A 23,708-nucleotide genomic window follows, 5' to 3' on the forward strand; every position below is an offset into this window, starting at 1 on the left:
CAGGTGAGACAGTCTCAAATCCCCATCTTACTGCTCAGGCTACTTCTGGCCTCTCTTGTGTTCATTCAAGTCCTCCAAGGAGCAGGCGCCTAGACAGGATGAAAGATTTCATTAGCAGACTTGCACATAGAAGAAACAAGAGGAGTCAGAGAGAGGGGAGCCTTCAGGCCACAGCGCAAGTCTGACCCCCAGAGAAGGAGAGAGAGACGGAAGGTTGGATGGAAGCATCCTAGACTGTCATGCAGTCCAAGGAAGATTCCCAAGGCCGTCAGGGAATTCTTGAGCCAATGTTGGCTCCCAGAGAAGCCTCATGTGCCCCAGGATGGGCCTGTCTCGGTATCCTGCTGCTCCAGTCTTTGGTTAAATGCAGCCCTTGGGACCGGTGGCCTCCACACAACATAGTGCTAGCTTTCCCATGGCAGCACTCCGGCTCTTGGTCAATTAAGCTCCCTTTGGCTGGAGGTTTGTAAGGTGCATTTGCCTGGTCACCAAAAACGGATCAGCAATCATATTCAGAATAAAGCATCCATAAGACTTAGCTACAGTTACTAACCATTTCCTTATATCTCTCTAACATTTAGGCTGTTTTAAATTTTTAGTCTCATAAACAACTCTGTTCTGAACATTGAGTGATTCATGGTTTCCTGAGAATAGATTCCTGGAATGGTGGGGTGAGAGAGGGAGAGAGGCTAACACTCTCCACACAGGCTTGCCACTGCCCTCTTGAAAGGCAGGGTCCATTCACACTCCCCAGTCTTAAGTGCCTGCTCCCCTCTAACCCATTCAAGATGCTTCTGTGCTCTGGCACATAAAACGTCATGCTGCACCGGTGGGAGAGGACTTCCTAGGATTTGTGACGTGAGCCGGTGGGAAAAGGAGAAAGGCAGAATGATTAGTTTAGCACAGGATGGTTTGGATGTGGGCTTCCTGGAGGCCCAACGTTTAGGTTGAGGGAGGCGTGGATTGTCCTACTCTCCTCACGCCAACCTTACATTAGGTTCTTCGTCCACCAAACCATTGTCCTGTATTTACACTTGATTTTTGGAGAAAGAGATCAACAGATCAAGAGCTACTGAGGGGCACATTGTGTGAATGTCAGTGTGGGACAGTGGGAAGAGCCCGGATTTAGAACCCAGTGGACATGGGGTTGGATTCTGGTCTGCAGGTAGATTGCTGAACTGCCCTGAGCCCCCATCTGTAAAAGTAGCGGCAACTGAAAGTAGGGCCTTTTTTCTTTCTTTTCTTTCCTTTCCTTTCCTTTCCTTTCCTTTCCTTTCTTTCCTTTCCTTTCCTTTCCTTTTCCTTTCCTTTCCTTTCCTTTCCTTTCCTTCCTTCCTTCCTTCCTTCCTTCCTTCTCTTCCTCTTTCTTTTTCTTTGTTTCTCTTGCTCCCTTTCACTCTCCCTTTTTCCTCTTTCTCCCTTTTTCTTTCTCTCTCCCTTTCTTTCCCCTCCCTTTATCTCCCTTTCTCTCTTTGTTTTTCTCTCTCTCTCTTTCCTTCTTCCTTCTGTTTTCTATTACCCTTCCTTAACAAAACCCCATCTCCCTTTTGGGGAACTCTCATGTCTCTATTTGATGCAGTCACTGTGGGGAAATAACCACAAGCCCCGCCCTCCTACTTCAGAAGCTGAAAGGGTTCCTTTGGAACCCCTTCTGCAGATGCTTTCTTTCAATATTAGGGAACAGACAAGGAGAGGGCATGTGACCTAGGAGCAGAAAGACACAGTCACAAGATTCCATGGGTGCAGTTCAGTCTAGTTGGGGAAGGGCACTTAGGAAATAACAATGAATGATTTCTTCTACCAGGAACACTTCTTCTAGTAAATTCCTTGTCTGCTTATGTCATTTCGGTTACTTGTAACTAAAGACTGCCACCTCCCCCCCCAAACTGGAAAATGGCTATGCTCTCAGTTTTTGATTTTTGTGGGATATTGCCTCCTCCTACTCCCTCTCATCCCCCTCTTTCTCCTCCTCCCCCCTCTTTCTCCTCCTCCCCCCTCTTTCTCCTCTCCCCCCTCTTTCTCCTCCTCCCCCCTCTTTCTCCTCCTCCCCCCTCTTTCTCCTCCTCCCCCCTCTTTCTCCTCCTCCCCCCTCTTTCTCCTCCTCCCCCCTCTTTCTCCTCCTCCCCCCTCTTTTCTCCTCCCCCCTCTTTCTCCTCCCCCCCTTTCTCCTCCCTCCCTCTCTTCATCCTCCTCCCCCTCTTCCTCCTCTTCCCCCTCCCTCTTCCTCCCCCTCCTCCTCTTCTTCCTTTTCCTCTCCCTCCCCCTCCCCTTCCCCCTCCTGTTTCCTTCACCCCTCCTCCCCTTCTCCTCCTCCTTCTCCTCCCCCTTCTCCTCCCCCTCCCCCTACACCCCTCCCCCTCCTCCCTCTCCCCCTCCTCCCTCTCCCCCTCCTCCCTCTCCCCCTCCCTTTTTCCCTCCTCCCTCTCCCCTCCTCCTCCCCTCTCCCCCTCCCCCTTCCCCCTCTCCCCTCCGCCTCCTCCCCTCCCCCTCTCCCCTTCACCTCCTCCCCTCCCCCTCCTCCCTCCCCCTCCTCCCCCTCCTGCTCCTCCCCCTCCTCCCCTCCCCCTCCTCCCCCTCCCCCCTCCCCCTCCTCCCCTCCCCCTCCCCCTCCCCCTCCTCCCCTCCCCCCTCCCCCTCCTCCTCCTCCCCCTCCTCCCCTCCCCCCTCCTCCCCTCCCCCCTCCCCCTCCTCCTCCTCCCTCTCCCCCTCCTCCTCCCTCTCCTCTTCCCTCCTCCTCCTCCCCCTCTTCTTCCCCCCTCTCCTCCTCCCTTTCCTCCTTCCCTCCCACTCCTCCCTCTCCTCCTCCCCTTCCCACTCCTCCCTCTCCTCCTCCTCTTCCCCTCCAACTCCTCCCTCTCCTCTTCCCTCTCTTCTTCTTCCTCCCTCTCCTCCTCCTCCCTCTCCTCCTCCTCCCTCTCCTCCTCCTCCCTCCTCTCCTCCTCCTTCTCCTCCTCTTCCTCCTTCTCCTCCTCTTCCTCCTTCTCCTCCTCTTCCTCCTTCTCCTCCTCTTCCTCCTTCTCCTCCTCTTCCTCCTTCTCCTCTTCCTCTTCCTCCTTTTCCTTCACATTTTTAAGTTAAAAAAATAATTTTAGAGAGTGTGAGTAGAGGAGAGGGACAGAGAGAGGGGGGAAAGGGAGGGAGGGAGAGAGAGAAAGAGAGAGAGAGGGAGAGAGAATGAATGAATGAATGAATCCCAAGCAGGCTCCACTCTCAATGTGGAGTCTGACACAGGGTTCAATTCCACACACTGGGATCATGACCTGAGCCAGAATCAAGAGTTGGACACTCAACTGACTGAGCTGCCCAGGCCCTCCTCTCCTTTCCATTCTTTAATGAGAGTGCACATTACCTCAATCAGAGTCCAGAAAGCCTGAGGTTAGCGAGGCATGTGTGTTGGGGAGGAATCTTGATTTTCAGTTTTCTTCCTTTTCTTCCATCCTACAATTTCTGCCTCCTTATTTTTGCTAGCAACTGTCCTATTCCTCCAACAGCATTTTTTTTTATGTACAAAATGCTTTATAAGCATGGTATAATTATCCATACTGATATGCTGTGCTGTAGAACTTTGGAGAATAGACAATATAAATTGAAAAGAGCTGGGAATTAACTTATCTGTTTTGAAGAGATGTGGAGGGTGTGTGTGTGTGTGTGTGGGGTGTTGATTGTGGCTCAAAAATGGGTTCTAACTGCTATTTTTATTGTTGGCTTAACTGATTGTACCTTGAGTTCTTTACCCTTCATTTCCTTTCTAAGTGACTTGGCAAATGGTGCATTTGACTCCACCCCAAATATATTTACTCAAACATTTAAAATACATCTACATACTCACGTAGCTGGGTGATTTGGGAAACACCAAAAACCCAAAAGAATTCCAGTTTTACTGAAAATATTGAGACTTATGTACCCTCTGGCAAGGAAGGTGGTTGAAAATCTGAGTAATTCTTTTATATACTGAACTACTCCTGTTAGACTGAATACGAAGTTACATCTATAGTATGGTGATTAAGGGAATTGGGAATTGGCTTTGGAGTTAGAACTTTTTTTTTAAAGTTGATTTATTTTTGAGAGAGAGTGTGAATGGGGTAGGGGCAGAGATGGGGGTGGGGGTAGGATCTGAAGTGGGCTCCACACTGATAGCAGCAAGCCCCATGCAGGGCTTGAACTCAGGAGCATTCAAATCATGACCTGAGCTGAAGCTGGACACTCAACTGGCTGAGCCACCTGGGCGCCCCTAGAGCTTGGTTTAATATTGGTCCTGCCACTTACAAGCTATCACTGTAAGAAAATTAGTTTTCTCAACAGTAAAATGGAGCAGTAATGCTGTTAGCCTACACTTAGCTTACATAATTCTTCGGACTTCAGAAAATGTCTTGGGGAAGCTTTCCCCAACATGATGCTCCCACCCTGAGTTTGGGTTAGAGACCCTTGTGACCTAGGAGCAGAAAGACACATTCGGAGAAGGGTTTTCCTTTTCCCAGAGGTCCAATTGTGATTTACATGGGTACTTGTTTATTATTATTTGGTTAAACCCACCCCATTGCCCTACCCCGCAATAGATTAAGTTTCATGAGGTAAGAGCCATCTATGTCTCTGTCCTTCACCACTGGATTCTCCATGCTTGGCTTCTGGTTGGCACTCAATACGTATTTAATGAAGGAGAGAAGGAAGGAAGGGAGGAAGGAACGAAGGAACGAAGGGAGGAATGAAGGGAGGAAGGGAGGAAGCAAGGGAGAGAGGGAAGGAGGAAGGATTTCCCATAGAAGATTCACTGAGATCATGTATAGAAACCACAGCATCTGTTACATAGTAAGAACTGAATAAATGTAACCTCACACAAAGAAGAATGCCAAAAAAAAAATACCACCCAAACCATACCAAACTTCTGAACAACCAGAGTACATATCATGAAAGAAATAAAATGTTTATATGTTGTTGTCACCATTAAATGCTGATTTTTCAGGATGAGTCATGCTCCTGGAATAAGCAACCATCGATGTCAGTTATTCAAAACAACAAAGGCTGAATTCTTGTTCATGTGACATTGTCAGTGAAAGTCAAGCTCACGGCTGCTCCCCACTCCCACGACTGCCTTGAAGCAATTAAGTACATAAACATAAACATGCTATACACATCGTTTCTACTCAGAGCCTATGGGGTCAGAGTTAGACCGCTCTGTCTCAGCCAGCTCTGGCTGCTACAACAAACTACCGAGTATAGACTCCGCGCCTTAAGCTGCAGATTGTTTTTTTCTAACAACCTGGAAAGCACAGACAGCACCGGATCCGCATGAAAAGTGGGGAAGACCCCTGGCTGGGCCACATAGGAATACTTTGGCTTCTAATTTGGAGGGATTGGAAAGAGGAGGAGCAAGAGTGAAAGGGGGTGGTCTTGGGAGCTCGGGAGAGCCCCTTCACCCGCTAAGGTACTTCTCTCAATGCGCTAACAGTGCCCATGGCCGTACAGAGGCATCCTGGTTCATTATCAGCTGTTGGTAGAGCTGGGCCTCGGCTGGCCGTGATTCTCCCACAGCCGTGTTTCAGACATTTGCTGCGGAGCCTCAGCTTACAGATAAGAGTTCAAGAGAGGTCAGTGGACTTGCACCAGGTCACAGAGTGGAACAGCGAGAGAACTCCAGACCCCTGACTCCTAGGTCTGCGTGTAAATCAAATTCTCTCTTTCCGTAGCTCTTAGTGCCTTTGGAGAAATGGCAGCCTAGGTCAGGGACAGAAGCCAGCTGGGAAGCCCCAGCAGGATCCCAAGGGGGCAGGGCTCTGCCTCTACCTTTGCCGTCCTGGCCGGGCGGACAGACCCAAGGCATTCAAGCATCAGAGGCCTCCGCGGACTATTCGATTCTCGCATTGCCATCCTGACAGTGAAGGCAGAGGGAAGGTGGCCCTTTCTAGAACAGACTGGCCTGGGGGGGTTGAGCCCCTCAGAAGACCAGATCCGGAAGTGGCCTTTGCCTTGCTCTGCACTTTCTAGCCCAGAAACCAGGTGGCCGAGTCGGCCCTGCATGTGATGCAAGGCCCTCAAGCACGAGGATTTGCCAGACCCCAGCACATACCTGTCGTCTTTCCTGATCTAAGAGAGACAGAGACAGGTAAATAGAAAGAGCACGAAATAAAGAGAAGGAGACAGAGCTACAGAGAGAACCGAGCCACTGAGCTAGAGGTGCAAGACAGAGAGGTACACAGCAAGGGGGTGGGAGACTGGTGGACATAGAGACAGGGAGTGACAGGCGGGGAGAGGGAGAAACAGAAAAAGAGGAAGAGAGGAGAGAGAGTGGTGGATATGGACAGACTGGCTGGTTGGTGTTGTGCCATCGCACGTGGTGACGTGGGATGGCAGGGGTGATACGCTGGTGACGTGATCATCCGTGTTTATGTATGAAGCCGTGAAGGGCCAGGGAGGCAGAAAGATGAGAAGCCAGGTGAGGCAGCAGGTGTTGGAGGGCGAAAGACTGGACACGCAGGGCGTCTTCTGGCACATTTGATTCTGTTGGTTACAACAGGAAGCAGAGATGCGGGCTTGGACCCCCACTGCGCCCCCTCCTGCTCTCCCCACTCTGCCAGACAGCTGCCCCTACCAGGTCCTTGCCTCTGAGCCTTATTTATTGCTCCAAAATCTGGGGTTGGGAGGAATCCCTGCCAGGACGCTTGGGAGGAAGCTTCCGTGTAAATCCTGGACTTGGCCTCCAGCCATGGCCGCCGAACAGGATGATCAGTGGGAGAGCAGACCTTGATTTGTGCCACGGCAGCTTTTTAACACGTGGAGGGCGGTGTTTTATCTGAAATTCTTTCCTGCTACCTAGAGCTTTAAGTGTTGGCTTTATTCCTTCCCACTGGAGAAATGCTTTTAAAAACCCACACAAATTTCCTAATTCACCTCTGGCTATTTTAACCAGAGTTAAAAGGGCTCAGTAATAAAGCGGTTCCCGATTATTAAGAATTGCAGGGTTGGGAATGCAAGGATTACATCATCCGATCCTCACGCAATGTTACAAGGAAGCACTGTAGTTTCCCCCTTTTACAGTTGGGGGAACCAAGGCTCAGGAAGGGGAAGAAATTTGCTGGGTCCCATGCCTGTATGCGCCAGAGCCTGACCTGTGTGGCCAAGTCTCCCAGTCACCGTGTCATCGTGCAAACCCCAACCCCCCTGTACAGACGAAGCATGGAGACTCATCGGGTCTGATTAAGTTGCCCAAAGTCCCACTGACAGAAAGTTGCAGAATAAGGATGTGTCCTTAGTCCTCTTTGTCTTCTGCTCTTACCTCTTGTGCATTGGGTTGGAGCCTTTCAGAGGCAGAGATTCCCTCCAGATGTTGTGCTTCATGGAGTCAGGAAACTCAAAACTCCATAGAATGGTCTGTACACTTAAAAATCGGCAAGGTGGGGGGAGGGGCGCCTGGCTGGCTTACTCTGTAGAGCATGCAACTCTTGATCTCGGGGTAGTGAGTTCAAACCCCATGTTGGGTGTAGAGCTTACTTTTAAAAATCGGTAAGATAGGGCGCCTGGGTGGCTCAGTCAGTTAAGTGTCCAACTTTGGCTCAGGTCATGATCTCACGCCCTGTGGGTTTGAGCCTCATGTCAGGCTCTGTGCTGACAGCTCAGAGCCTGGAACCTGCTTTGGATTCTGTCTCTCTCTCTCTCTCTCTCTCTGCCCCTCCCCCCACATGCTCTGTATCTCTCTCTTTCTCTCTCTCTCTCTCTCTCTCTCTCTCTCTCAAAAATAAAAAAGCATTAAAACATTTTAAAAGGGCAATATGGTAAATTTTATGTTATGTGTGCCTTACTCCATTTAAAAAAATTTTTTAAAGGAAAGAAAAGCTCCAGTAGTCACCCTTTTAGGAATGGATAATGCACCCTCATGGAGTTGTGCTATTTTTATGATGGAGTTTCTCCTAATACCTCCACTAACCTTTCTTTTCCTCCCTCTTGTGGCTTCTGCATGTTCCCGGCTTTTATTACTTTGTGTCTTCTATGGCCATGTGGCCTTGTGTTTTCTGCCTTCTCTGTGTGCCTCGTTCCTTCTACCTCATCCCCGCTCTTTATCTATCTATCTATCTATCTATCTATCTATCTATCTATCTATCATGTATCTATAATCTATATCCCTATCTATCCATCTATCATCTATCTATCTATGTATCTATCTACCCTCTATCTAATTTGAAGTCAACCTTCCTAAGACAGAAAATAATATTGGGCAGCATCTAAAATCTGGTTCCCTGGAAACAGGTCTCAGATGAAGGCTTGCCTTGCAGAGATTTTTTTCAGGAGAGTGTTTAGGGTTAGCACCATGGAGGAATGAGGACAATAGGACTAGACAGAGAAGTTGAGCCATCATGCAGTCTCAACAAAGGCCTCAGCTGATCTGATGGCACACTCTGGAGCTGGGATAAGTGTTCACAGTTGTTCCCTTCAGGCAAGCAAGTTGAGTCTTTATACCTGAACACTGACCCATTGCTGGCTGTGGGGTAACCTTGGGGTGGGCGTGGCAGGGCATGACTTTGGGCGAGGTGGCTCCCTTCCACTGAGGGATATTCCCAGAGAGTGAGTCAGCTGGGATCCATTAGCTAGCATCCCTCCCAGCAGCTGAGGGAATGAGAGACTCCATCTTGAAGGAGAGATCTGGACAGTGCCCCACAGCAGCCTCTACCAATTAGCCACTCTCCAGAATACAGCAGAAGGGCCACCTTGGCTGCTCCTTGTCTCCCTTGTTCCATTTTACAAAGGGCTATATTTGCCCAGGTGCTAATTCCTGGTCCCATCAGATGTGACTGAGGCTTCGTGTCATATGACATGGAGTGGCAATCACGTGCAGGACCAGCCTGAGGCTTTGCTCAGAAGGGGCACAGCAAGGTCTTGAGGGACCCTGGCTGTTCAGCATAGCCATAAGACATCTCCAGTTTCTTAGAGTCCAGGAGAATTCCTGTAGTCCAACTTATTCCCACTATTTAAGGCGTGTTGACTCAGCTGTTACAAACAAAGATCTAAAGAGACTCTGAAGGTGATGTCCAAATAGCATGATCATTCCCTCTCCGCTCCACAGTCAATGCCCCTTGGTGTCATCTGACCCTAAAGTCTGGCAATTGGACACTGAGGAAATGTCATAAGAGTGCAGGTCAGTCCGTACAGAGCCACAGCCCTGCCTGAACAAGGACATGCCATTTGTTGCTGGCCAGACTGCCATTTAGAATTCCCTAATTCCTCTGAAGTTTTCTTATGGACAGTTATTTTTCCTTCTGCTTTGTCAAGGTCTCTCTTTCTTCTCTAGCACTTTCTCTCCATGAAGTTAAAACAGAGGTGGAGACACACATATGCTACATAGTACCAATATAGCACCGTCAGTCAAACCGCCCTCTCTCCCTGCTGCAGCTAAGATGTGGCAGGTCTCCATTCCTCTCCTTCCCCCCTAATTGATTTCCCAATTCAGCCTCCTGGGATGGTGCTTTGGCTGGCTTTCCAAGTTCAGCCTCTCAACCTTAATTTAATGCTTCTCGGGTGGTGAGAACTTATGCTTCCCACCTACTAGTTGGCATCTGGCTGATTTTCTCAGCCTGAGGAATTTAGTTTCCTTAATGTCGAACCTTTGTACATTGCCTTTGGGTTGTCAAAAGTGATGCCATCCCCAGTCCTGAAGAGAGACCTTTCGGACAGTGTTGGCATTTGGAGGGGTCCAGTCATGCATGGCTCGTACCATGATTATCAGCCACAAGATTTGCTCTGTCGAACCCAGGAGTCAAAGGGCCCTGGCTGGTAGTAGCTGGTGAATGCTAAAAGCAGGCTGGGTGATTCAGAGTCTGCTTAGCTCTGCCAGTCAGCCTGGTGTGAGGTCTTGGAGTAAAATTTTCCCACCTTCTTTTTCCAAGATTGAGCCAGAGTCTATTCTTGGAGCAGATAGCTTTTCAGCAGTGAGTTGGCAAATGTTTATGATTGATTTTTCACACATCCTTCCTGGACAGGAGACAATTTTTGTTATAATTAAAATTTAAATACAGGGTTATGATAACCCAAAGCACCTTAGGAGGGCTGCCCTGGCAGAAAAGGGACTGAGCAACATGGTGGAACAAGTCTCCTGTGTATTATTTCTTAAGCTCTACTCTCTTTAACTGACATGGTTGGTCACTATGAATAACCCACATTACCTTCAGTAAGCCACATGTCTCAGTCCTCGCCAGCTTATTGGCACAGATAAGGTGATTTCAAGATAAACATCCAGGTGATACAGGCATGCTGCCTTTGCTTCCTCCTGCTGGGCCTCCCCCGAGTCCCCCAGGGATGTCTCATGTGTATGAGAAACAGTCCCATTCAGGTTCTTTCATCCAAGTCTCTTCTTGAAATGTACCTCCAGCAGGCCCACTGAGGGCACCAACTTTCTGCTGGGGCCTTCTGTGACAAGTCTGGGCCCTCACCATGCTGCTGGGTGCTGGGCCCCTGGGGTTCTTGTACAAATGTGCCATTGTCCCTGCAGTGTGCTGGAGTTGGGCCCCTCTGCTGCAATAAGGAGAACATCCCTCTGCCCAGACTTACACTGAACTTGGCCATCAGGCCCCCACAGCAGTTCTACTTATACTCAGAGCCTCTGAGACCAGCATCAGTTAATCTTCTCCTATCAAGGCTCAAGCCATCGAGATATAAACCAGGGTCACTTCTCATGTCTCCAAGCTCATGAGAACTTAACTAAAAGGATCATGGGACCTCTAGACTTTTCTTCCCTATGCTCAAGGCTTAGGGAAGGCCCTGCATTACTCTTGGAAAGGGGACAGCAACACAAGGAAAAGATGAACCAGCTGCTAAAAATCAGATTTCATGATTCATACTCAGGAACATCCATCAGTCAAGCTCTCCAAGCTGTTTTTCCAGTGATGTTGTATAAGCCACACGTGGTAGAGCGAATGGAGTTAGTTCATGCCAAATGAACCACAGCAAAAACGATGGCATCATGGACAATAATAAAATAATCAAGCAGCAACAGATGGAAAGGAAGAATTACAGTTATACTGGGGAACTGTTAGCTACATAAATTGTTACGGGTCTTAGCTGGTCAAAACCAAACCCCATTCCGCTAGCTGAAGAGTAACGAGTACTATTCTTTTTTTTTAAGCCAGAAACACTAGCCATTCAATCCTGCTGTCCAGCAAAATGGTCCTTCTGGGAGCATGGGGGGGCAGGGCAGCAATTTCAATAGTATCACCCTGCCCCCCACAGGCATCCAAGAGCCCTGTTGGTTCACTGACACCTAATAAATCAGAACCAGGGGGGATCAGATGAATTTTTCTTTTGCGTTTTAGTTTCTTTTATTAATGGAACCTTTTAGAAATCTGTTTATATTTTTTCCTTGCACAAAATCACAATTTTTCACACAAAGGGAGCAGATGGTACTGAAAGCTGGAGATTGGGCCGGAATGCATCTCCCATAACTGGCACTAACAGAGCCTTGTCTTGGATGTAAAAGAGCTCAAATCTAATTGCGGGGTTGGCTTCTCCAATTCTGTATAACTATGTGTTTGTCTGTGTTTCCCCCCCCCCCCTCAAACTTAATGCTTCTCCTTGAGCTCCTGTCAAATAGAAATATGGGTAGAGTTACAGAGACTGAGTTTTAAGACGGTAGTTTTTTTCTGGAATGGTGTCTCTAAGGCCCTAAATGTCTCTGTATCTGTAGCCCCCACTGAGTCCCTTGTTGAGGTGCCATATTTGGTGTCATAACCACAGGTGACTGGGCAGAAGCTGGCACCTGAGTTAAAGGCAGCCAACAAGGTGGCCTCATGTGAGCCTCCTGCCTCTATATAGGATTATGATTAATTAGCCCGATGAGAATCTCTTTCTGAAAGATTTGAATATGACACATGCTCAAAGGGAGTGGAATATAAGTTCATGTAACTTCTGTACTGATTTATGACCACTGCCTATCACAGTACATGGTATGGCTACCCAATGAATATTTGATAACTAAATCAAATGCATGGATCCCTAACACAGAAGTGTTTTTTAAAAAATCAATCTGCACCCATCTCCCTATATTCTACTTTTTTCTCCTGCCTCCAAGGAGCTTGGTCCCCACCTCGCACTCCCAGCCTTTAATGATTAGCAGAGACAAAGTGTGAGCAGGGCAGGGGCAGAGAGAAAAGGAGACACAGAATCTGAAGCAGGCTCCAGGCTCTGAGCTGTCAGCACAGAGCCCCACAGGGGGTTTGAACTCATGAACCGTGAGATCATGGCCTGAGCCAAAGTCGGACACTTAACTGACAGCCATCTCCAGGCGCCCCAATGATTATTTGAAATAGATTTTTTTAGGGCAGTTTTAGGTTTGCAGAAGATACAGAGTTTCCCCACATACACCCTGCCCCAAACATGCACAGAATTCTCTACTATCAAAATTCCGCACTGGAGTGGGACGTTTATTATAATTGATAAACCTATATCAACACCTCATTATCACCCAAAGTCCATAGTTTGCATCAGAGTTCACTCTCAGGTCTGTAAATTCTATGCGTTTTGACAAACGTGCAGGGACATGTATTGCCATTAGAGTATCCTACACAATAGTTTCACCACCCTAAAAATCCTCTGTGCTTTACCGATTCATCCTTTCCTCCCCCAACTTCTGGCAACCACTTTTACCGTTTTTTACTTGCCTTTTACTGTCTCCATAATTTTGCCTTTTCCAGAATGTCATATAGTTGGAATCCTAAAGAAGGTTGCCTTTTCAGATTGGCTTTTTTCATTTAGTAAAAGTGCATTTAAGATCCCTCCTTGTGTTTTCATGACTTGATAGCTCATTTCCTTTTAACATTGAATAATACTCCATTGTCTGGATGTACCACAGTTTATTTATCCATTCACCTACTAAAGGTCATGTTGGTTATTTCCAAGATTTGGCAATTATTTATAAAGCTACTGTAAACATTTATTGCAGGTTCTTGTGTGGACATAAGTTTTCAACTTCTTTGAGTAAATACCAAAGAGTACGATTGCTGGATCATATGGTAAGAGTGTGTTTGGTTTTGTAAGAAAATGCCAGTCTGTCTTGCAAAGTGCTGTACCATTGTGCGTTCTTGCCAGCGAAGAGTGGGAGTTACTATTGCATGATATCCTCGCCAGCATTTAGTGTTGGCATTGTTTTGAATTTTGGCCGTGTTAATAGGTTTGAAGTGGTATCTCATTATTTTTTTTTCATTTACAACATGATGTGGAATGGATTTTCCTGTGTTTATTTACTATCTATATGTTTTCTTTGGTGAGATGTCTGTTCAGGTCTTCAGCCCATTTTTAAATCATTTTGTCTGATTCTTGTTGAGTCTTAGGAGTTCTTTGTATATTTTGGACACTACCTTTTTATGAGATATGTGTGTTACAAATATTTTCCCCCAACCTGTGGCTTGTCTTCTTATTCTCTTGACTTTTCTTCCTTTTTATGACGTTTTGCTTTGACAGGCAGTAGGGTGTAGTGTTTAATATCCTAGAGGCCCCTGCCTGAGTTTCAGTGGTTTTGCCACTTGGTTGGGCAATTAATCATTCTGTTCTGACTCACTTTCCTTACCTGTGAAGTGGAGTTAATAATGCCACTCTGTAGAGATCTTCTGAGAAGTTAGAACTGCCCCAGTGTGTAGTTGGTTAGCACTGCATAAATGGTAGTCATTATTAGTGAGAATTTTTTGGTTTTGCATAATCTGGACTCAGTCACTAATTGGGTCTTGCCTTCCACTGTTCTCTCCTTCACTCACTCCATTAGAGTCACATGGTCTCCACACCCACCTCAGGGTCTTTTTCTTTCTGTTTCCTCCCCCTCAGTGTTGCTTTCCCCAATATACTCTGTCATCTCATTATTCAGGGTTTTTGTCCATCATAATAAGCAGAAGCAGTCTAAAAGCACTGGGGTTTCTTCTTTTTATAGAAGTTGAGTCCATTGCTGCTGCGTGTCCCAGAATGAGAGGGGTATGTGGAGAAGCAGTGGGGTGGGAAGGAGAGACTCCTAGAGACTGGGAGGGGAGGGATCTCCAGGTTTAGTGAACAGCAGGCCCTGAACCCTGCCCTTCTAGAGTATTCCTGGGAGGTGACAAGACCTCAGGGAGACTGAGTGCCCTTAGACTTCTAAGAATCCTCACTCCCTGCATGGAATCTGTGAACCACAGAACCCTTAGAACCGAAGGTGCTGCGGAGACTGAAGCAGATGGGACCTGGGCAGCAGGCAAGTGGGTTATTGTTTGGGGAGACACTTTAGTACCCCCTGCAACCTGAAATTAGTTTCTCAGTATCAGCCTTGAGTAGCAGAGGCTAACCTTCTTGCCAGCTGACAGGGATAGGGGCTCAGAACCTGAGGGACATCGACTAGTGTCAATGCATAGCTATAGAATATAGAAAGTGACTTTTTTTTCCACTTCTGAGTCTGGATTTACCAACTATATGTAAAGTAAATCTATTCCCAAGTCCATCCCTGCCCATTGTAGTTTGAGAGAATCCAGTTACTGGTAAAGTTGCCTTTCAGACACCTTTTAGCCCTCCTTTTTCCTGTGTCTTCCCTCTTTTCCTGCCTCGCCTATTCCTGTAATTCTTCAGGTGTCGGATATAAGTTCCTTTCTCAGACTACTTTCTTTTTTCCCCCTAAATGCAGCCTTAAAAATATGCAATATCAAGATGCAAATTTAAAAAATTCTATATTTTTCATCTTTCCCTAAAAATTGTTTTGCAAAAACAAGTTACGTGGGGTTTTTCCTTGTTAGGAAAAAGTGAAGAACAATACTATGCAATCTATTCTTGCACACGACCTGATTGTATAAAGTAGAATAGAATATGTAATGTAAGTTGCAAATTATACCTCAAAGTACAGTGAAGTTACAAAATATGCTTTGGAAACAGCGTGGCTTGGGTTTTGTTTTGTCTTGCTTGTTTGTCTCAGACCACCCTTTTGAATTGTTCGCCTGCCTCGGACAAGGCTTGGTTGCTCTGGCGTTCAGGTCACATTGGTTCAGAAAGTGGTAGTCATTACTACCGGTCAACAGAAATTTCTGTTTCTCTCCACTGTCGCACACATAGCTGGAATACTTTTCCTGGCCTCTTGTGGCCGGGTGACACCTGCTACGTCATCCTGACCAATGAGTGATGTGTGGAAGTAATGTTTGCCACTTCCAGCAGAAGTATTTGGTCCAAGACCCTCCGGGGATCTTACCTCTTCCCTGGCATGGCAACTTGACAATGTTGAAGATGGTGGCCGCTCTGTCAGCCTACTCCAAATTTATTAAGATAGCAGAGCCTCCCCAACCAAACCATGGGGTGGATTTTGAGCAAGAAATTAAACTTTGGTTGTTTTAAGTGAGTGAGATCTGGGCATGTTTGTTATCATAGCCTCAACTAGCTTATCCTGACTGATATCCCCATCAGGCTCTCTAAAGACACTGTTGCCAAATTGTTGAAACCAAAAGAAACATTCAGAACATTGGAACTGGCATAGCTTCACAGACAAAATATTTTGCCTTGGCAAACATGTCCAGAAGGAAGTGGATGCTGCTATTTTTAGAGCATGAAGCAAATGTACTGTTTTGGAGTGTTCAGACAGATAAACATGCTCTCAAAATCATGTTCAAAATGTTCCACACATTGCCTGATTGGAAACATTAACAAAATATAAAAGTTGACAATGTTTCCTCTTGTGTGTTGTGTGTGCACACACATGAGAACACACTCACACACACAAGTATACAATATAGCTAAGAATTGCTTTGCTGCAGGAAACAGGGCATTTGATCAAATTCAGAAAGGTTAGAGTGACTGTTCAAGATCAAACTCTGGCATCATGGAGGCCACAAAAAGACCCAGATCTTTGGGTTTTGTATCACCTGTTGTTGATCTGAGCCTTACCGAGTTTTGTAAAACCATGAAGAGCGTTTGCAGATTCTCTCTCATTATCACAGTTGATAGAATTTCCACAGAATTCGCTCTTCATTTCCTGTTGAATTTACATTATCTTACCATCATCTGTTTTATCCCCTCATTTTTTTTTTATTATATATTTTACCCTGCTGGGAAATGTTTGTCCAGTGTTAGGATATGCTTTTTAGCACTTGTATTTCTGCTATCTAATTTCAGGGTTTCTATAAAGGATGATCTTAAGAGTTGAGTTAGAGGGAAGATTTGAACTAGAGTTACATTTCTACAAAGTAAGAAAATGCCAATTGTCCATATCAACGGGCGTCTGGGTGGCTCATTTGGTTGTGTCTGACTTTGGCTCAGGTCACGATCTCATAGTTGGTGAGTTCAAGCCCCACGTCGGGTTCTGTGCTGACAGTTCAGAGCCTGGAGCCTGCTTTGGATTCTGTGTCTCCCTCTCTGTCTGTCCCTCCTCCACTCACACTCTTTCTCTTACTGTCTCTTGAAAATAAATAAACATTAAAAAAAATTTTTTTAAAGGGATGGGAGTTGCAGATGGAGATTATGGGGACCAAAGTTCTCTCTGCTCCACAACCATGCCTGGGCACCATGACTTCATCCTGGAGAATCTTTATTCCAAAGACAGCGATTCCCCAGCTTTATTCTGTCTGTTCCTTTGAACAAGACTGTCACAAGCTCGTTTTTATATTGTCACAATGAATGGAGAGAATAACAGATTTGGTATCAGATCAGTTAACTGTGAGACTTTGGATAAGTTACTTAGTTCCTTTGATGGAGAATAATGATAGATCTTTACTGAGTTATGATAAAAAATTATGCAAGATCACATCTAGGAATGGCTCTTTTATGGTGAGGGCTCAAGAAACGCTTAATTCCATTCTTACAGTTAATGGGGGGAGGTTAAATGGGCAAGTTCTGAAGTCACACAGCTGGGTTCAAATCCCCATTTCTTCTTTTTTCCAGTAGTGTTGAAACTTTTGGCAAGTCCGTTCTCTGAGTCTCCCTTACCATGTATACAAATGAAAGATAAGATGGGACCTGATATATTGTGGAGATTAAATGTGATAGTGCATATCCAGCCTTTGGTATGTTGCAAACACTCAAGAAATGGTAGTTTTCATCAGCTTCGTTATCAGATACAAGTTTCTTTTTTCACATCCAGTCTTGTATTTTCCAGTATAAGCCCACAAACCCCGATCTGAAACCTTTGAGGCTGTGTGTGTTTTGGAATTTGGAATGCTATGGAAATTAGACTCATAATGTGATGTATATACCATACACCCCCCCCCCCACATAAAGCGCACACACACACACGCCAACAGTGTCTGCGATAACACTTCATGATCAGCTCATTACTGCAGTGAAATATTTGAATGTTCATGCTAAGTGGGATGTGGGATAAATAAAGGATATAAATAACCCTATGTCAGCTCAAGTCCACTTTTGCTGCCAAATGAATTTGTGCCAAAGTGAATGCAAAAAATTTCTGGAACCTGAAACTTTTTTGGAATTCAGATACCTGTGTAGTCACTCTTGGTTTTTTTCCTCCCATTCTGTGTTGTAAAGCTATTTCTATCACCTGTTTCTAGTCTAAGCTGTGCTTCTCTTACATTTCTGTGTTTTTATTTAATCCTTCAAGGCTTCCTTTGAACTCTCAGCCCTCCTGCCTTGACATCCTGTGTTTTCTTTCTCCCTCTTATCGCTGTCTCTATTCTTTCCCTCTTCTTGGATCACTCCTCCTTTTTCTGGGGTTTGCACACTACTGGCGTAAAGCCCGTTTTCACTTTCTTTGTTTCTTTTTTCTTTCTGGTACATTCTCTCTCATTCCTGCTTCCTCCCCTCTGCTGGGGATTTCAGTCTTGCTTCTGCGATGCCAGCTCTTTGCCTCTTTTCTTGTGTATCCTCTTGTGTCTACCGTTTCCTCTCTGCCCCTTTCTTTGTTCATTGGTTGTTGCCCTTGGTTCCCACCCCAACTACCATACCATAATCCTTCTCCTTTAATTCCTTCGTCTCCTCTAGATATCATTCTTTGTCCACTCATTACTGTACAATGCCAATAATATCATTATGATAATTTATTGAGTTCTTACTGTGTACTAAGCACTTTACATGGATCGTTAAATTTCATCCTTATTGCAAACCATTAGGTGGGGACTCTCTTAATCCTCATATTTCAGATGAGAAAATTCGGGCTAAGAGATAAAGCGACTTGTTCAAGTAGTCAAGGAACAGAAATGGAATTCAAACCCCACTGCATTAAATCTTGGCATTTAATTCTTGTTGCTAATTCCAAAGCTCATGATTTCAATCACTATGCCTATATTTTCTCTATTACGGTGGATATTACCATCCAAGTTACTTCATTTATCTTTTCTTTCTAGGTGCTTATAGTTTTTTAATGTGACTTACCTCTGCCTGCCTACTTCAGTATGCCATTTAACTTGGATGGTGTGTCCAGATTGGCCCCTTCCTATGGTTGATATCTTGGCCCTTATCTTTCCCTGGTGACACATTGGGATTTCATAACCCCAATACTTACTGGGACTTTAGGAACAGTCCCAATTTCAAATATTCCCATTCCCACAAGCCACTGAAATGTTTGGGAAATAGATGTTGGGCAACAGCAATAGCATTTGCTTTTGCTGTTACCTTCTATGTGCCTCAGAAGACACCATTCAAAGTCACATCTTGGCAAAACGGTTTCATATCATAGGCTTTGCAGCTATGTGTGAATCACTGAATCGATGATTACTATGTTAGTCAGGCTAGGCTCCACTGTGCTGCAGTAAAATAAACCCCACATTTCTGGTTTAATACAACAAAGATGGGTGTCTCTTTCACATCACAGTCAGATGTGGTTCTGGTGGCTCTTCGTTACTTCTTGAACAGTGACTCAGAGGTCTGGGGAACTTGGGTCTTGCAACTCCACCATCTATCTCAACGTTCTTTACTTCCAGCCGCTTGGGTGGGGGAGCGGGTATGGCATATTCATGGACTATTACGCCCAAGACCGGTCATCGTCAACCTCATTTTTCAGATGAGGAGACATGTTCATTGCCAAGGTTTTCTACCCTAGTAAGTGGTAGATTCCAGACTAACGTCACAGCTCTGACTATTGATTCCACTACGTTTTTTTCTAACTAGAAATATTTCATCTATGCTTATGTTTCCTGTCTAGATTCACTTAGTCTCAGTAAGCTATCAGAATTGCCTTTCTTTTTTCTTGGTAATTTCAGCAGAGGTTCCAGGGAGATACCCCTCCCCACCCCCCCACCCCCTCCCACCCCCCCGCCCATTGGTTGTGCTTGGGCCACATGTCCATCTTCAAACCAATTGCCGTAAGCCAGACAATGTGATCTTCTGATGGGTCAGATCTGTGTTCTGTATCTAACTCTAGCGTGGAAAAATAGAAAAAGAGGGCGTCTTCACCTCTACAGTATGTAGTGGGAACCATGGGGAACTATTTCCCTAAATAAATCCAGAATGCTATTACTGAAAGAAAAGGCAATAGATATCAGGCAGGCAAATCAAGGTAAGATCCAGCTAGCTGAACAACTGAATGGAGAAGGAAATATAAGACAGAATTAGTGACCAGAGAAATGAGTTAATGGACACATGACACAGACCTGACCAGTCAGAACTCTGCATTGTCTGGGCCATCGTTACTGGTCTGAGGATTAGCAGGTGGTCCAGGCCCAACCAATGAGAGCCCTCGCTGCAGTAAATGAACAAATGATGCCTCTTTGGTGAAGGATGAGGGAATCGTTCCAAATGATGAAAAGTGAATTTAGGACAAGTTGACAGTCCAATGAAGATAAATTTTGCACATTGCATAGTTTTGCAACAGGGTTCATCTTGCTTGGGGTGTATTTTCAAGGACCCAGAACCTTTCTGGTGCAGAAATGATCCCTGTCTCCCTCTCCGCATTTGATTTCTGTCAATCCCATTGGAGTGGAACAGGCTTAGGCTGTAGCCTGCTTACCCCCACTCAAGGAATTCCATGAAGAGAAGGTGGTCCCTTCTTCCCCCTTCCCCCTCAATGTTTACCCCTTTCCTTCAATTTCCATGGACCTCATTCTCCTCCTTAGAAAATGCCTTCCCATCAATGAGGCTGAAAAACAGCCAGGAGGCCCATCAGTACTCACTTCCGTGGGCAAAGTGACTTGTGCAGTGCTAGGCCTGAAGTTCGTTTATCTCTCCCTGAGTCAACGAGATTTTGACTATAGGCCTTTCTGCTATGTTCCTCCAGAGAGAGGTAAACTGCCTTTAAGTAATTGCTGAAGAAGGCATAAACCAGGGAAATTTGATTTGAGTATGCAATTTGAATCGGGAAATGCTCGTATAAATAACCGAAGCAGCTGAATGCGGCAGGTTTGTGCTCTATAGATTTTTTTTTTTTTTTAACTCAGGGTCTTCAGAATAGAAGTTTTGCTGCAGCAGCTTAAACTATCCCAGGCCTTTTTGGTCTGATCTTGTGCTAATTTGGCATCATTAACTGCCAGTCTGGAGTTTGGTAAGTTGATGTTGCCTAATTAACCTACATGATTGGAAGGAGGGAGTGGAAATTCTTGAACCCACAAACAGTGCTATAATCGGGAGCAGTGACACAGTCTTAAAAACCAAAACAAAACAATTTTGAACTAGGAAAGAGTTTGGATTTATCTAGCACAACTTCACCAGTGAGAGAATTAGGAGCCAGAAACGGTAAATCACTTGCTAGTGGTCACTGAGACTTTGGAAATTTCATGGTCACCTTTTCCTGCAGCAACAAACAACCCCACATCCCAGAGGTGTGAGTGTTCAGCTTATATTACATCAGAGCTGCAGGTTACCCAGGATTCTCCTGAGCTGTCCTGACCTGGCCTTATTCCACATGTCTTCTCAGGGAACAGCCACCTCTGGGGCATGTGATTCTCATGGTGGGCAAAGCTCAAGACCAAACCACAGGAGCGTGTTTATACCTCCCTTTGGAGATAGCTACTCCCTTTGGAGTGTCACATCTGCTCACATTCTATTGATCAAAACACAGGCCACCAAGCCTAAGGACAACAGGGTGGCGATGATACTCTACCTTGTGGGAAGCATGGCAAGAGAGAGCAGGATACAAATAATTGTGGATAGGGGCACCTGAATGACTCAGTCAGTTGCGCATCCAACTTCGGCTCAGGTCATGGTCTCGCAGTTCGTGGGTTCAAGCCCCATGTCAGGCTTTGCACTGATGGTGCAGAGGCTGCTTTGAATTCTCTCTCTCCCTCGCTCTGCTGTTCCCCCACTTCCACTCTTTCTCTCTCTCAAAAACAAATATTAAAAAAATAATGATAAAATACCAGCAGATCATTGTGGATAAATAATGCAATCCACCACCAGAAATCCTTGTAGTGTAGAAAGTCCTTGCAGTGATGAAAGTCCAAGAAGAAATGTGAAAACTGAGGGGCACTTGGGTGTCTCAGTTGGTTAAGCGTCTGACTTTTGATCTCGGCTGGGGTCATGATCTCATGGTTTGTGGGACCAAACCCCACACGAGGCTCTGCACTGACAGCACAGAACCTATGTCAGATTCTCTTGCTCCCTCTCTCTCTGCCCCTCCCCTGCTCACACTCTGTCTGTCTCAAAATTAAACATTTTTAAAAATGTGAAAACGAGAAAGTCTACTGAAAGTTTGCTGAATCCACATATTCTTTTGATGATGCTACCTATTTTGATTAATCGCTAGATTTGCCCTGTGACATAAACTTACTGAGTGTTACCCCCAGATTCCTTCTTCGTGTCTACTCATCTCATCTAATGATCACCCAAATCCTTATTTCTACTTCCTAAATATGCCTCAAAAGTCTAGTCTTTCTTCCCATGCTTCATTTCTCAGGTCACCTGCTTTTGTATTTCTTTGTTTGTTTGTTTTTCCAATCCGAGTTCTGCACTGTGGCCAGAGGAACCCTATTCGTATCATATCTAGGTCACCCCCTTGCCTAACGTCCTCCCACAGATATAAGGATAGAATGTTATATACTTCTTCTGGCATACCAAATGTGCCAGAATGGTGCAGCCTCTGCACCATTGAGTTCTTGCCACTCCCCAGCCTTGTGTCCAACATTTATTTATCTAAGATTGACCAGCCAGTTTGCAGATTAACCAGATTAACAAGGAGGCAGGACTCAAGACCTGCTCATGCCTCCACTGGGACTTGCTATGTAGGCAAGAGCTAAGTAAGGACTAACGGCTGGTTCCCAGGGGGCAGGGGGGCAGAACCCAGCCTGGATCACAGATGCTCTGTTTACAGAACATCCTTCCATAAGGCTTATCCTTCCATAAGGCTCAGCAACATAATGGACTCCTTGCTTCCCAACACCATGGGACCAGTAAATATGGCTCATCACTTGCCACTACGTAAGCCCCATTGGGCAGTCCCGGGACTCTGTCATGTTTTAAGTAAGGATCACCTACTCTCAGATATTGGAGAGTTGACTCTCCTTTTGTTTTGATTGTGATTTGGGGTTATTCCGACCATCTTGCCTCCATCACCCTATGAATGAGGTGGTGATTGTGCTTGGAATTAGCTGGAAATTTCACTCTCTGGAAGTGACTGTGCATTTGCTCCTGTTCAGTAGTTCTTTGTGGCTGTGATGCATTTTACCTCCCAATTTTTCAGTCCTCTACCCTTCAGCCTGCTCATGCTTTTCTGCCTTTGTTGATCTAGAAAACTCCTGTCAATGTTTTGAACCTAGTTCACAACACATCTCCGTTGAAAGCTCCATCCTCCCCGGAGAATTATTTGTGTCCTCCCCTAAGCTCTTATACTGCCCTGCACATGGCCACCTTCATTCATTGAGCCAATTAATAGTTGTTAAGAGTTTGGGGTGCCTGGGTGGCTTAGTCATTTGAGCCTCCCACTCGTAATTTTGGCTCAGGTCATGACCTCACAGTCATGAGATTGAGTCCTGTGTCAGGCTCCGCACTGGACATGGAACCTATTTGAGATTCTCTCTCTCCATATCTCTATCTCGCTGCCCTTCCACTGCGCTCTCTCGCGCTCTCTCTCTCTCTCTCTCTCTCTCTCTCTCTCTCTCCAAAACCCAAATATATAGTTGTGAAGGGTGTACTATGTGCCAAGCACTGTGCCAGGCACTGGGAGTACAATTGCGCATGAGTAGACAAAGTCCCTGCTGTCAGGATACCCACTGACTAGTGGGAATACGATGTCCAACGAACCAGTAAATGCGCCAGATGGTTGTCAATGGAGAGAGTGCTGAGCAGCAAATAAATATGGTGATGAGCTAAAAAGAACCGGGGGAAGCCACTCAGTGAAGCCAGGAAAAACCTTTTTGAGGAAGTAATATTTCAACAGAGGCCTGAAAGGTGAGAAAGAACAAGGCTAGGAAATGGATGGAGGAAGAGCAGGTGCAGAAGGCAGTAGCAAGGACAAAAGGCCAGAGGCAAGAGAGGGCTTGATGGGCCTTGAGTGTTGACAGCAATCAGGAGATTGGGTGGGACAGACCACGTGGGAGCTTGTCAGCCCTAACAGGGATTCTGGGTTCCAGTCTAAAAGCAACAGGAAGACTTGGAAGGGTTTTAAACAGAGAAATTGCATGATGTGATTCACCACTTTAAAGTGTTTTTTAAATTAATTAATCAATTATTTAATTACATCCAAGTTAGTTAGCATATAGTGCAATAATGATTTCAGGAGTAGATTCCTTTGCCCCTTACCCATTTAGCCCATCCCCCCTCCCACAGTCTCTCCAGCAACCTTCTGTTTGTTCTCCATATTTAAGAGTCTTTTATGTTTCGTCCTGCTCCTTGTTTTTATATTGTTGTTGCTTCCC

General features: G+C 45.7%; 1 long non-coding RNA gene across 2 annotated transcripts in view; it reads left to right on the plus strand.

Annotated features, from left to right (window-relative positions):
- LOC131501559 (uncharacterized) overlaps positions 1-23,708 on the plus strand; it is a 231,149-nt gene that overhangs the window by 132,621 nt on the left and 74,820 nt on the right. For both annotated transcript variants that reach the window (XR_009256831.1, XR_009256832.1), the window contains one exon: positions 20,298-20,401. This is a non-coding gene — a long non-coding RNA (uncharacterized LOC131501559). The remainder of the gene's footprint in view (positions 1-20,297; positions 20,402-23,708) is intronic.

The sequence above is a fragment of the Neofelis nebulosa genome, chromosome 18 (genome assembly GCF_028018385.1).
Source record: "Neofelis nebulosa isolate mNeoNeb1 chromosome 18, mNeoNeb1.pri, whole genome shotgun sequence".
Taxonomy (NCBI): domain Eukaryota; kingdom Metazoa; phylum Chordata; class Mammalia; order Carnivora; family Felidae; genus Neofelis; species Neofelis nebulosa.